The sequence below is a fragment of the Musa acuminata genome, chromosome BXJ3-6, assembly GCF_036884655.1.
Source record: "Musa acuminata AAA Group cultivar baxijiao chromosome BXJ3-6, Cavendish_Baxijiao_AAA, whole genome shotgun sequence".
In the NCBI taxonomy this organism is placed as follows: domain Eukaryota; kingdom Viridiplantae; phylum Streptophyta; class Magnoliopsida; order Zingiberales; family Musaceae; genus Musa; species Musa acuminata.
In genome coordinates, this window is record NC_088354.1 from 16,478,789 (window position 1) to 16,493,872 (window position 15,084).

Here is a 15,084-nt window from a genome sequence, read left to right on the forward strand (position 1 = left end):
AACCCCCCCCCCCCCCCCCCCCCCCCCTTCTTAGTGCCGCTCTTGATCCTAACACCACAGCCCACCCTAGGCGGTGCCACCGCCTGGTAAGGATCTAAGTGGTTGAGTGGGCCTTCCATCCGATGCCTAACTCAGCCTTATTTTGGGTCCAATTGGCCCTTAACTAAGTTAGTGGGATTACATTCTAATCCTAACCCTAATTATATAAGTCTAGTAAGTCTACGTTTCTTCCAGCAAGCTTCCGGCGATCTTCAAGCGAGCTTCCGGCTTCCAATGAGCTTCCGGCGATCTTCTAGCGGACTTTCGATGATCTCTCGCCAATCTTCCAGTGGACTCCTGGCAAGCTCCTGGACTTCACAATGATCTTTTTAGCGAGTTCCAACAAGCTTCTTCGGTAAGCTCCTGGACTTCTTGGTCAATTCTGGTGGCACTTCCAATAAACCTTCGGACTCCCGATAAACTCTCGAACTCCCAATGAATTCTCGATCTTGATTCTGACACTTCATTTTGCTTTATGCCTTGATCGCTATCATAGTTAATCCTACACACTTTTCTCAACATATAGATTAGATCAAACAATTTACCAATTGATTTCATCATCAAAATCCGATATTCAATATTTTCTTCAATTGAGGACATTTACTTTTGAAGTGTCCTGACTTTTTACAATCAGAGCAGATGATTGTGTCCTTTTTTAGTTCGTTTTTATTCTTAGTATCTTATTTTATAAGATTTGTTTTATTTCTTCTTATGAATTTTTTAAGTTTTCTTGTTAGAAGTGTCAAGTCCTCATCGTCACTAGAGCTTTTGCTCGAGTGGTCTTCTTTAGTTCTAAGTGTTAGATATCACTGAAACCAACTTGTGTTTCTAAATCATTGTAATAGAAACACAATAAAACTAATGCGGAAATGAAATAGTGTACCTCCAGCCATTGTCGTCAAGAATTTCTACAGAGGTTTCTTCTTGAACTTTGGTACTTCTCAGCTCAGAACTCTCGCTTTAGATGGTGTAGGAAAGCCTTTCGCTTCAAAGAGATGATTGAGCCCAGGGACCAAAGTCCTCATATATATAGATGTTCTCCCATCAAGAACATTCATTATCACCAAATTATAACGTTCAAGAATTAATTCAAATTTGTAACGTTTGGACCATAATGAAGAACTTTAATGATATTAAATATTTAATTTAATAATAACGGTTTCATGTATAAAGAATAAAAAACTGAAATCATTTAAATCATAATAAATGAAGAAATTCATGATAATGAATTATGAATCATAATGAGAACAGTTATATTATTATTAAATTAGATATTTAATAATAACGGTTACATTCTCCCACTTGGTCCATACGTTTATCTTAATAATTTGAATTATTTTTTCTTGAACAACTTTCTTAAGAAATAAATACACGAATCATAGCGATAAGTTCTCTAAAAGCGAGTATTATCATCCATGTATCACGATGTATTTAGTTTCTTAATATAGTAATATTACTTAATGAATAAACCTTATGTTTATTCTTGGTCCAGTAACAATATATTTTCTCAAAATAATGTGCACATGAATGAGAAAATTACATAATATATAAGAGTTTCAATATCATTACAAAGTGGAACCAAGTCCAATTTTCTCTACATGATCCTTGAATTTCAGAGGTGGCATGCCTTTAGTCAAAGGATCAGCAATCATTAATTCAGTGCTAATATGCTCAATGATCACTTTCTTTTCCTTTACACGTTCTCTTATGGCTAGATACTTAATGTCGATGTGTTTACTTCGACTTCCACTTTTATTGTTTTTAGCCATAAAGACAGCAGTTGAATTGTCACAGAAAATTCTTAATGGCTTAGAAATAGAATCCATGATTCTAAGCCCAGAAATGAAACTCTTAATCCTTACACCATGTGAAGTAGCCTCAAAACAGGAGACAAACTCAGCTTCCATAGTAGAAGTAGCAGTCAAGGTCTGCTTAGCGCTTCTCCAAGAAATAGCTCCACCGGCCATCATAAAAATATATCCTGATGTTGATTTACGAGAATCAACACAACCAGCGAAGTCTGAATCTGAGTAACCAATCACATCCAGATTGTCTGTATATCTATACATAAGCATGTAATCTTTGGTTCCTTGTAGATACCTCATCACTTTCTTTGCAGCTCTCTAGTGGTCCATACCTGGATTACTTTGATATCGACCTAGCATCCCCACAATAAATGCAATATCAGGTCTAGTACAGACCTGAGCATACATAAGGCTTCCTACGACAGAAGCATATGGGATGTTTTTCATTGATTCCCTTTCAAAGTTGTTCTTTGGGCATTGGTTCAAATTGAACCTATCACCTTTCACAATGGGAGCAACACTTGGTGAACAATCCTTCATCCGAAATCTTTCTAAAAGTTTATCAATATAGGTTTCTTGTGATAGACCTAAAATGCCTCGAGGTCTATCTCTATAGATCTTAATGCCAATGACATAAGATGCTTCACCCATATCCTTCATGTCAAAATTTTTAGAAAAGAATAGTTTCACCTCATGCAGCAAACCATTATCGTTGGTTGCAAGCAAAATATCATCTACGTATAAAACAAGGAAACATATTTTACTCCCACTAACCTTCTGGTATATGCATTGATCCATGGGATTTTCAACAAATCTGAATGAAGAAATCACTTCATGAAATTTAAAATACCATTGGCGGGAGGCTTGTTTTAAGCCGTATATAGACTTCCTAAGCTTGCAAACCAAGTGCTCACTAACACTAGAGGAGAAACCTTCAGGTTGTTTCATATAAACCTCTTCCTCTAGATCTCTATAAGAAATGTCGTTTTCACATCCATTTGTTGCAATTCAAGGTCAAAATGAGCAACTAATGCCAAAATTATACGTAGAGAATCTTTCTTAGATACAGGAGAAAACGTCTCCGTATAATCGATTCCCTCTTTTTGAGTAAATCCCTTTGCAACAAGTCTTGCCTTGTAACTCTTAATGTTGCCTAACGAATCTTTCTTAGTTTTAAAGACCCATTTGCAACCAATAGCCTTTGCTTCATTAGGCAACTCTACAAGATCCCAAACTCCATTACTCATCATGGAATTCATCTCTTCTTTCATGGCATCATACCATAAATTTGATTCTTTGCAACTCATGGCTTGTGAAAATGTTTCAGGATCATTTTTGGCTCCAATATTATAATCAGATTCTTGTAGATATACAACATAATCACTAGGAATTGCTGATCTTTTATTTCTAGTAGATCTTCATAATGTTGTACCAATGGTTCCTTGAGGAACTTGTGGTTCAACTAGTTGTTCAAGAGCTTGTTGTAATTCCTGAACTGCTTGATCTATTAGAATACTATCAACAACTTATGGAATTTCAATGATTGGTTGTTCAGCACTAGTTTGTACTTGAGGGGTGCTATGAACTATAACCAATCTATCATTTGATGTGGAAGGTTGAGATTCTATATGATCATGTGCGGAAACTATGTTCCTGAAATGATCGCTCCCACTAATCACATCATCCTCAAGAAATTTAGCGTTTCTTGATTCCACAATCCTAGTTGTGTGAGATGGACAATAGAACCTGTAACCTTTGGACTTTTCGGCATATCCAATGAAATACCCACTAACAGTCCTCGGGTCCAGTTTCTTCTCTTGTGGATTATATATCCTGACTTCAGACAGACATCCCCAAATGCGCATATGTCGCAGACTCGGTTTCCAACCTTTCCATAATTCAAATGGTGTCTTTTGGACAACCTTGGTTGGAACTCGGTTTAATATATACACAGCCATCTTTAGTGCTTCAGTCCATAAGAACTTAGGAAGACTGGAGTTGCTAAGCATACTCCGCACCATGTCTAATAATGTTCGGTTTCTTCTTTCTGCAACACCATTCTGGTCTGGAGAACCAGGCATAGTGTATTGGGCAATAATCCCATGTTCTTGAAGAAACTTAGCAAAAGGACCAGGTGCTTGTCCATTTTCAGTATATCTACCATAATATTCTCCACCCCGATCTGATCTCACAATTTTAATTTGCTTACCACATTGGTTCTCAACTTCAGCCTTAAAGACTTTGAAGGCATCCAATGCTTCATTTTTGTTATGAAGCAAATATATATACATATATCGTGAGTAATCATCTATAAAGGAGATGAAATATTTCTGACCATGTATGTCCATGTTTGGACAACATATATCAGTATGAATTATCTCTAATAAGTCTGAACTCCTATTAGTACCCTTTTTGGACTTATTGGTCTACTTTCCCTTAATACAGTCCACACAAGTCTTAAAATTAGTAAAATCAAGAGTACTAAGTACCACATCTTTAACTAATCTCTTAATTCTCTCTATGGAGATATGTTCTAATCTCCGATGCCATAATATAGAGGAGTCCTCATTAATATTACACCTCTTAATGCCAGCGTGAACATGCATTGAACTTTGAGTATTATCATTTTGTAATAAAATACGGTAAAGACCATCAGACAAAATACCATTCCCAATACAATCATATTTATGTAATAAACGAAATGATGTGTCTTTAAAATTAAAGGAATACCCAAATGGTACGAGTCTGGAAACAGAAATTAAGTTTCGTGAGAAACTTAGTACATAAAATGTTCTTTCCAATTTTAAAACAAAACCACTACTTAAAGTTAAAATGCATGTTCCAATTGCTTCCACATGTGAGCCCATCTTATTTCCTGATAAGATGCTTTACTCACTTCCCACTGGCTTCCTTAGGTTTTACATACCCTGCAAAGAGTTTGCAATATGGATTATTGATCCAGAGTCAATCCACTAGGTGTTAATATTAACATTGACCATATTAGATTCATAACATACATATGAGGTTGGTTTACCTTTCTTTTCAAGCCATTGTTGGAATTTCGTGCATTCCTTCTTCATGTGTCCCTTTCTTTTACAAAAGAAACACCTTACTTCTTTCTTGATATCAGCTTGGGGTGGTATTTTACCTTTTGCTGATGAGCTTTATGTTTGTCAATTTTGTTTTTCCCTCGAGTGGTTACTACCAATGCACTCTCACCCAATTCCATCACTAGCCTCTCTTCTTCTTGAACACACATGGTCATTAATTCATTAATTGACCATTTATCCTTATGTGTATTGTATGAAATTTTAAAAGGGCTATATTAAGGTGGAAGGGTGTTCATAATATAGTGCACCACGAAGGATTCTGACATATTAACCTTCTTAAGTTGAGCCGCAATATCTCGCATTTGCATTATGTGCTCACGCACACCCTTTATGTTGGTGAGTCTAAGGGATGAAAATTTCATAATAAGGGGGTACTTGCTAGTGCCTTATCCGAAGTGACGAATTGTTCATCAATAGCTTTTAGCAAGTCTCGGACATTTTCATGCTGGTCAACAGAACCACGTATGCCAGCAGTCATCTTAGTTTTGATAAACATCACGCTGAGCCGATTGGATCGCTCCCATCGCTCATATAACGTGATCTCAGTTGGAGTGCTGGTATTAGTGACTATAGGTGGTTCGTCTTTCCTGATAGCATAATCGATATCCATCCACCCTAAATGGAGGAGAACCCTCTCCTTCCATATCTTATAGTTATCACCATTAAGTTCAAGAATATCACATCGAATATCAGAGAAATTAACAGTTTGAGAAACTGCATAAAATCAAACATGCTTATGTCAAAATTTGAAGCTTAATAGACTAAATTACATGTTTTACCAATGTGAAACATGCCAAAAATATGAATCTCATGACATAAAAATTGTCTATGGGCTAAATTCTTAATTCAAATAGATTCATATGGTCTTTATGATAAAACTATCAAATTATATTCCAATTCATAATCCCTGTGGATAAATTATGAAAATAATCTGATATTTTATCCTGATTAATTATATTAAATATAATAAAAGATCTTGTGGGATAATAATTATTATATGAAATATAATCAATCACAATATGATGTCTAATTACTTATGTGATCCTTATTTTAACTTTATATATAATTTTAATTAATTAAGGATGCTGTGGCTAATTCTTAATTAATTAAGATTATATGGATCACTAGACATTTTAAACATAAAAAATTTGTTCATAAGCATAATTTAATATAACTAAATATGCATACATAATATGAGCATTTTATCAACTAAAATGTTGAAAATGATATTTCCTTATGATTTTCAATAAAATATATCAAGAAGTTTCCAAGAAGAAACCAAGATCAAATCATTTTCATGGCATAAAAAAATGAAAACTCTTTCGTATCAAGGCAGAGGTCAAAAGGCTCTGATACCAAATGTTAGAAATCACTGAAACCAACTTGTGTTTCTAAATCATTGTAATAGAAATGCAATAAAACTAATGCGGAAACGAAATAGCGTACCTCCAGCCATTGTCGTCAAGAATTTCTACAGAGGTTTCTTCTTGAACTTTGGTACTTCTCGGCTCAGAACTCTCGCTTTAGATGGTGTAGGAAAGCCTTTCGCTTCAAAGAGATGATTGAGCCCAGGGACCAAAATCCTCATATATATAGATGTTCTCCCATCAAGAACATTCATTATCACCAAATCATAACGTTCAAGAATTAATTCAAATTTGTAACGTTTGGACCATAATGAAGAACTTTAATGATATTAAATATTTAATTTAATAATAACGGTTTCATGTATAAAGAATAAAAAACTGAAATCATTTAAATCATAATAAATGAAGAAATTCATGATAATGAATTATGAATCATAATGAGAACAATTATATTATTATTAAATTAGATATTTAATAATAACGGTTACACTAAGTATCATATCCTTCTTATTCTTTGAAAGTTTGTTCTCATATTCATTATGTTCATCATATGCCTTGTACATCATTTCATAGGTCATTAATGATCCTATGAGTTTTTCAAGTGGAAAATAGTTCAAGTCCTTTGCTTCTTGAATAGCAGTTATTTTGTATCCTAGTTTTTAGGAAGAGATCATAAAATTTTATTAACAAGTTTAAGATTCGAAAAACTTTTACCAAGTGATTTCAAACCATCGATGATATCCATAAAATGGGTGTACATGTTTCCAATAGTTTCACTTGGTTTCATTCAAAATATTTCAAAACTATGTATCAAAAGATTGATTTTGACTCTTTAACTCTACTTGTGCCCTCATATGTAACTTCGAGTATATGCCAAATGTTATTTGCAGTTTCATATATAGAAATACGATTAAATTTATTTTTGTCTAAAGCATAAAATAAAGCATAGCTTTCGCATTTAAAGAAAATAATTTTTTTCTCTAGATCATTTCATTCATTCATTCATTGCTCTAGAGGATTTTTGAAAACCATATTCTAGAATATTCCATAAATCAAAGTCCATAGAAATTAGAAAAATCCTCATAGTCCGTCTCATTGTACATAGGAGGACGAGTGATAGAGTGACCCTTTAGATTACCGATAAAAGCTATTCTCTTATGTGTTAAACCAATTGAGAAGAACTTGACTTTGATATCAACTGTTAGGACTATTTCAGCACTAAGAGGGAGGGTGAATTAGTACTTTTGATAAAAACATCGATTTAAAAATTTTATTCGATAAAGCCAGTATCGAAAAGCATTTAAACTTAGAGAGCAAGTGAGAGTAGGAAACAATTAAATTAATAAATAATGACAATAAAAAGCAGAAAGTAAATGCAAACTGAGTTTATAGTGGTTTGATCGTCACGACCTACATCCACTCCCGATTCCTCTTCCATCGAGGCCATCAGTGTTCACTAACGATCTTCTTTCAATAGGCGAAGACCAACTACACTCTTACAACTCTTTTCTTCTTTTCACATGTTTAGGAGAAAATATAATCACATCAAATATTTAAGTTAGGAATTGATTTTCTTTCCTTACTTGTTATTATAATTTAAGGAAATCTTAATCTACTTCCTTGTTTGTTGATATGAATTAAGAAAATAACTAGTAAGTATTCCAAATATGATGATATCATATTTGTTAGTATATTAAATGAAAATAATTTATATTAAATAAATATAAAAATTAAAATTAATTTCCCTTAATAGAGGCTCACCTCCTCCTATTTAAAGGGAGGGATTTCTCTCCTTTGTTCCTCACCTAGTCGAGCCTGACAGCGGGAGGAACGAGGAGTTACACCCTGTTAACAAGAGGTAGTTTCCCTACCTTTCTTAAATTTAAAAGTTTTAGCTTTTATTTTGATTCTTTAAATATTGAAAGTTTTATAGTTTGAAAAATATGTATCAATTCTTTAAATGTCAAAATTTTTGTATTAAAGTAATTAGTTAAAGTTTTCATAATATTCTTTGACCCATGATTAAGGTTTTTATTGTAGAGTTAAATATGTTAAAAATATATTTATTTTATATGATATTTCCTATATTACAGTTTATCTTCAATCTTATCTGAATTAAAATCTTGTTAGATTAGAATATGTTATCTAAAATCCTTTTTGATATTATTTGATCTGAAATTTAAAATATATTATTCTGAATGATTTAAAATATGACTAGAATATGTTGAAATTTTATATGTGTTGAAAACATGATTTTTATTTGAATTTAAAATGTTATTTCCTTGTATTAAAACTTATCTCCCGGTCCCTCTTTTAATGTCTTATGATTTCTAGTCAAATTTAGAATGTTATTTCCTTGTATTAAAGCTTTTCTCCTCATCTATCTTTTAAGGTATTATTATGTTTTTAGTTATATTGTTAATGGGTATATGCTATGATATGAAATTAGATATTAATTGGAATGAAATTGCTCACAGGCCAGGCCCAACCCACGGGTCAGGCCTTGGCCCGTAGGCTACCCCAGCCCAACCATTATGGGCGATCACCTGCGACGCACATGACTAGTCCATGGGCCAGGGCTGGGCCAGTTTTGTGTAATGCATGATCAATCATGTATAATGCATATGACCAGTAGATGGACTGGCTCAATCTAGCCTAATATTATTGTCGAACTTGAGCCTAAATATTGATTGAACTAAATTAGACTTGATTAGTTAGATCAATTCAAGGTGATTCCGAATTGATTGACTTATTCAAGTTAGTTTAACCTAAATTGAACTTAATCCAGTCTAAATTATACTGGTCTAGGGTGGTTCCAAACTAGTTAAATAAGGATTAAAGATCAGTTCAGTTAGGCTCTAGTAAATCGAGTTCAATTGAATCGATTAAACTAGAGTTCAAGTCAATTGAGGGCTAATTTATATTATTTGATATTGATGATATTTGAAAGAGACGTTTTAAATATGTTATTTCATCTCGAAATGGACATGACCAGTGTGAGATTATATTATTTTCCTGCCGAGAGCAGGTAGGGCGATTCCCTTCGGGGATTAGCGGGTCGTCAGACGTGGCGGCTGGACGGTTCCTCCATCCGCTGTTGGGAGGAACGTGCCCCCACTTTGGCGGGTGTGGGACACCACTCCATCCGCTGTTGGGAGTGTGATATGAGTTTGTCTCCATCCGCTGTTGGGAGAACACAAACTCATCCCGTAGGATAAAGCCTCTCCATCCGCTGTTGGGGGAGTGCTCCTTTGGGTACTTGATATACGCCAATGGGATGATTGATTGAATTTTGATCATGTATACATTTTGAGTTGACTTTTGGGGTTCCTACTCAGCGTTACTGAATTTTTTTTGTTTTCGATTTTCAGAGCAGCCTCCCTCTAGTACTAAATCGGATTCCAATGGAGAGCGGACCTTCCTCTACCGCTAGGTAGAGCTACTTGGATGATTCTTAAAGTTAACATCACTATGTTTACTTTTTTTATTTATGATTCGATGAATAAATTGATTGTAATAAATAAATTGTAATAAATATTTATGAATGATGAATAAAGTGATGTTTATCTATTTGGCCTAAATGTGTGGAAAGATATATAAAAAATAATAATAATAATCCAGGATATGATAGAAAACCTTTACAAGTCTCACACCTCTCTTAGAATAATCCCAAAACTTAAAGAGGATGAGAGGAACACTTAGCACTTTTCAAAACTTTATAACACAAAATCACTAGGTTTTCTTTTTGTGCTTCCTGAAATAGAAAAGAGTGGGGTATTTACAAGCCCCAAATGGCTTCAAAAATAGAGCTAAAAAGTATCACATCTCCAGTTTCAAGGATACTCACGGTACCACCGCCTATATTGGGTGGTACTACTACCTGACATATGGGAGACTATGTATTGGTAGTTCTATCGCCAGTCTGGATGGTACTATTGCCTGGCACTACGACACTACCGTCGGGTTTTTCGAAAAATGTACACTTCGTACGTTCTAGCTTATAGGCGGTTCTACCACTTAGTCTGGCGGTGCCACTGCTTAACCTAACTCTGGGTCAATGAGTGTGCCTCCCATTGAGCCCAACTCAACCCCATATCAAGCCCAATAGGCCCCTAATTGAGTTAATAGTGTTACACCCAAAGCTGACTCAATTTATGATCTGACTATGACAATTAAGACCTAACTACAATAATTAAGACTTAAATAATTTGAGACATGAAATCTAAGTTGTCTAACATGTAATTAGTTCATTCGAACTCCTGGCAAACTTTCGATGCATCATCCGAACCTTCAGCATATCGCCCGATCCATCGGCATGTTGACTTTCACAACGTTTGATCTTGGCACAACGTCCAATTCTTTTGGTCCGATGCTCAAACTTTGACTCTAACCCAACTTTTGATTCTACTGCTTTAATTGTTTCGTCTTTTCATGAACGAAGTTAGTCATGTATTACTTTACTCAATGCATAGATTATATCGTAAATTTATCAATTGATTTCATCATCAAAATCTAGGATATAACATAGGAGAGGGACCAAAGGGTCATGAGCTAGACTATTTGGCCACCCACCTCCTATTATCCTTCCTCCCTTTCCTCCCCTACCATCAGCCCTATTAAGGGCATGAGAACAACAAGAAGGGTCGGCCCCTTCTTGTGTTTGCTACTACATGGTGGTGTATGAAAGTAAGGAAAGAATGCATCGTGAGAGGAGGTGCATCGCCGCTTCATCCATCGTGTGGATCACCATTAGAGAGGATTTTATGAGAGCTCCTATATCCATGGATTGAGATCTATCAATTGGGGATATACGATCTCCCCTAGATGAAAACGTCTCACATATGTTACGTAGTTTTTAGTTTTATGAGTTTTTCACTCCTAATCTTTGTATGACAATCAAATATGATTCTTTTGGGAAACTGATTTTTGTTTTATTTTTCTATTGTGCATGTAATGTTTTTTTGTGGTTTCCTAACAAATCGTATATCTCCAAATCTATATATCTCAATCCATGGATGAAGGAGTTTTCACAAACTCCTCTCTAGTAGTGATCCACACAGTACATTCTTTCCTCACGTTTGTGCACTACCACACCGCAACAACTGAGGGATCGGTCCCTCTTATTGTCCTCTTGTACTAGGAGGGGATAGTTAGTTGGAGGAAGGGGTAAGGAGGAGATAAAGGAGGTGGCAGCAATAGGGGTCTAGCCTATATGATCCCTTTAAGCCCCAACTCCTATATATAAAAAGCCCTCTTTATGTTGAATCTCGGATTTTGATGATGAAATCAATTGATGGGTTAATTGATCTAATCCATATTATTGAGTTAAGTGTGCAAGATTAACTACGATAACCAGAAAACACAAAGCAAGAATACCGGAGTCAAGATCGATGGACGTTTAAGAGTCCGAAGAATCGTCGGAGATGCTGCCGGAACCAACCGAGAAGAAATCGGGAACCTATCGGAAGTTCGCCGAAGAGATCGTCGGAGGTTCACGGAGATCACCGAGAAGGCTCGGCTACTCGTTAAAGTCATCACAAGATCGGGAGCTTGATGGGAGTCCGTCGGAAGAAGTTCGTCGGAAAGCTCGCTGAAACAAGACTCGACGTTCGCGGTTGAAAGCTTGCTTAGGATGTATTTTTGTTATGTAGTTCACTTGTAATTAGGATTAGGATTAAGAGATAATCCTATATCCTGGTTAGGGGCCAACTGGGCCCAAAGTCAGAGTTGGTTTAGGCTAAAAATTAAGCTAAACCAGCGAACTAGAGAGCCAAGATTGAAGCCCAACTAGTGGCTGAAAACACTGTAGTTGGGCTGAAAACACTGTAGGCGGTGGCACCGCCTAGCTGGGCGGTTGCACCGTCCAGCACCCGAGTGCTGGGCGGTGGCACCGCTTGGCTGGGCGGTGGCACCTCCAGCACCGGAAACCCTAAGAAAATTCAAATTTTGGAGCCCAAAATTTGAATCCTCTTGAGGCCTATAAATACCCCTCAAATCTCAGCTAAGGTTACAACTTTTGAGAAGCATTTTTGATTGAGAGAAAAGTCTTAGAAAGTCTTAGCAAGTCTTGTTTTCAATTTGCTAGAGAGTTCTCCTCCTCCTTTCTTATTGAAAATTTGTAAGAGGTTGAGCTGCTTGTAAAAGGTTGTAAGAGGGGTGTTTACCCTTCCATTTCAAGAGACTTGCTAGTGGAAGGTGGGAGCCTCATCGAAGAGGGGCCTCGCAAGTGGAGTAGGTCATTTGACCGAACCACTCTAAAAATCGGCGTAATCTCTGGTTTGCTTTTTATTATTGTCATTTACATTACTGCAAATCTACTTACTGCTTTAGTTCCTCATTACTCTTGCTGCGCAACTTTAAGAATACGCCTTCAAGTTAAATTTCTCAAGTTTTGTTCTTAACGTACGAAAGATTTTGATTAAAATCGAAGTTTTAATCCGCTGCACTAATTCACCCCCCCCCTCTTAGTGCCGCTCCGATCCTAACAAGTGGTATCAGAGCAAGGTTATCTCTCATATTTGGTTTAATACCCAAGAGAGATGGCTTACTCGGCATGCAAGAGGGCCATTCTATTGCACGACCACCTTTGTGTAATGGGTCGGATTACACATATTGGAAGACTCGCATGAGAATCTTCCTCATTTCTATGGACTTTGAGCTTTGGTCTATTGTCGAGAATGGATTTCAAAAATCTTCTCTTCCGATGAGCGAATGGGATGAATCGGAGAAGAAGGTTTTTGCTTTAAATGCAAAGGCTATGAATGCCTTGTTTTGTGCACTAGACAAAAACGAATTTAATCGTGTTTCAATGTGTGATTCGGCTTTTGATATTTGGAGAACTCTTGAGGTCACTCATGAAGGCACTAGCCGAGTGAAAGAGTCCAAAATCAACATCCTTGTGCACTCTTACGAACTTTTCCGAATGAAACCAAGTGAGTCCATCGGAGACATGTACACCCGGTTTACGGATGTCATCAATGGACTCAAAGCTCTTGATAAAGATTTTACTAACTTTGAACTAGTAACTAAAATCTTAAGATCCCTCCCTAAAAGTTGGGATCCAAAAGTTACGGCCATTCAAGAGGCCAAAGACCTTAAAGCATTCCCTCTTGAAGAACTCATTGGGTCTCTAATGACCTACGAAATGACATGTCAAGCTCATGACGAGCTCGAGAACCCCCTTCCAAAGAACAAGAAGGATATGGCACTCAAATCACAAGAAGACCATTTGAAAGGAACATCAAGTGATGAGGACAGTGACAATGACATTGCACTTTTGACTCAAAAATTTAAGAAATACTTAAGAAAGAACAAATTTAAAAACAAATTTGAACAAAAGAAGGACCAAGTGATTTGCTATGAATGCAAAAAACCGGGACACTACAAGAACGATTGTCCTCAAGCCAAAAAGAGAACATCGAAGAAGAAGGCGTTCAAGGCAACGTGGGATGATTCAAGCGCATCCGAAGAAGAGGAGTCCAACACCGAGCAAGTTGCTCATTACGCGCTAATGGCGTTAGGAGAAGAGGTATGTGATTTATTTAATGAAGAGTTATCTTTTGAAGAACTATCTATCGCTTTTCATGAATTATTTGATGAATGTAGAGCTGTTAGCAAGAAGTTAAGTATCTTAAAGAAAGAGCATGCTTTGCTACAAGATAAGTTTGATAGTCTTCAAACTCCTCCATGCTCTAAGTGTGAGCACTTAGAAGCAATAAAAAATAAAAATTTGCTTCTTAAGGAAACCTTAAACAAGTTTAAGGTTGGTAGCAAAGGATTAGATATGATCCTTGCACACAAGGGTCACATCGCAAATAGAAATGGAATTGGATTTGTAAAAGGATTACATCAAAATCCTACCACTTTCATAAAAGGACCTACATTACATGTTTCCTCTTATATGAAATGTAACTTTTGTTGCAAATCCGGACATATTGCCTACAAATGCCCATTTAGGAAAATTAGTTCACAAAAATTAATATGGGTTCCTAAAGGAACTATAAAGAATTCAATCATAAATAACAAAGTTAGTGGGTCAATTTTTGAGGCACCCAAAATCAAATGGGTACCTAAAAATCATCCTCTTTTGTAGACAAACCCACAAGCTAGGAGCAAGAGATGGTATCTCGATAGTGGATGCTCAAGACATATGACTGGAGATCCATCTCATTTCTCTATGCTCACTAGCAAAGAAGAAGGGTACGTTACCTTCGGAGACAACAATAAGGGCAAAATCATTGGCAAGGGAACTATTGGTAACAAATTTAATTTTTCCATTGATGATGTCTTACTAGTTGATGGATTGAAACATAATCTCTTGAGTATTAGTCAACTATGCGATAAAGGTTACATCGTTAGATTTGAATCAAATATGTGCATTATTGAAAAACCAAATCATAACATGACTATGATTGCTTTAAAACAAAATAATGTCTATACCATCAATCTTGATGAACTAAGTAATGAAATGTGCTTCTCCGTCATAAATGATGATGCTTGGCTTTGGCATAGGAGATTAGGCCATGCAAGCATGAAAACAATATCTAAGATCTCATCTCAAGAATTAGTACGAGGAATTCCAAATATAAAGTTTATTAAGGACAAAGTATGCGATGCATGTCAACTAGGCAAACAAATAAAAATAAGCTTCAAACCAAAAAATCAAATTAGCACTACTAGACCATTACAATTGATCCATTTGGACCTATTTGGACCAATTGATACAACAAGTCTAGGTGGAAGCAAATATGCTTTTGTGATTGT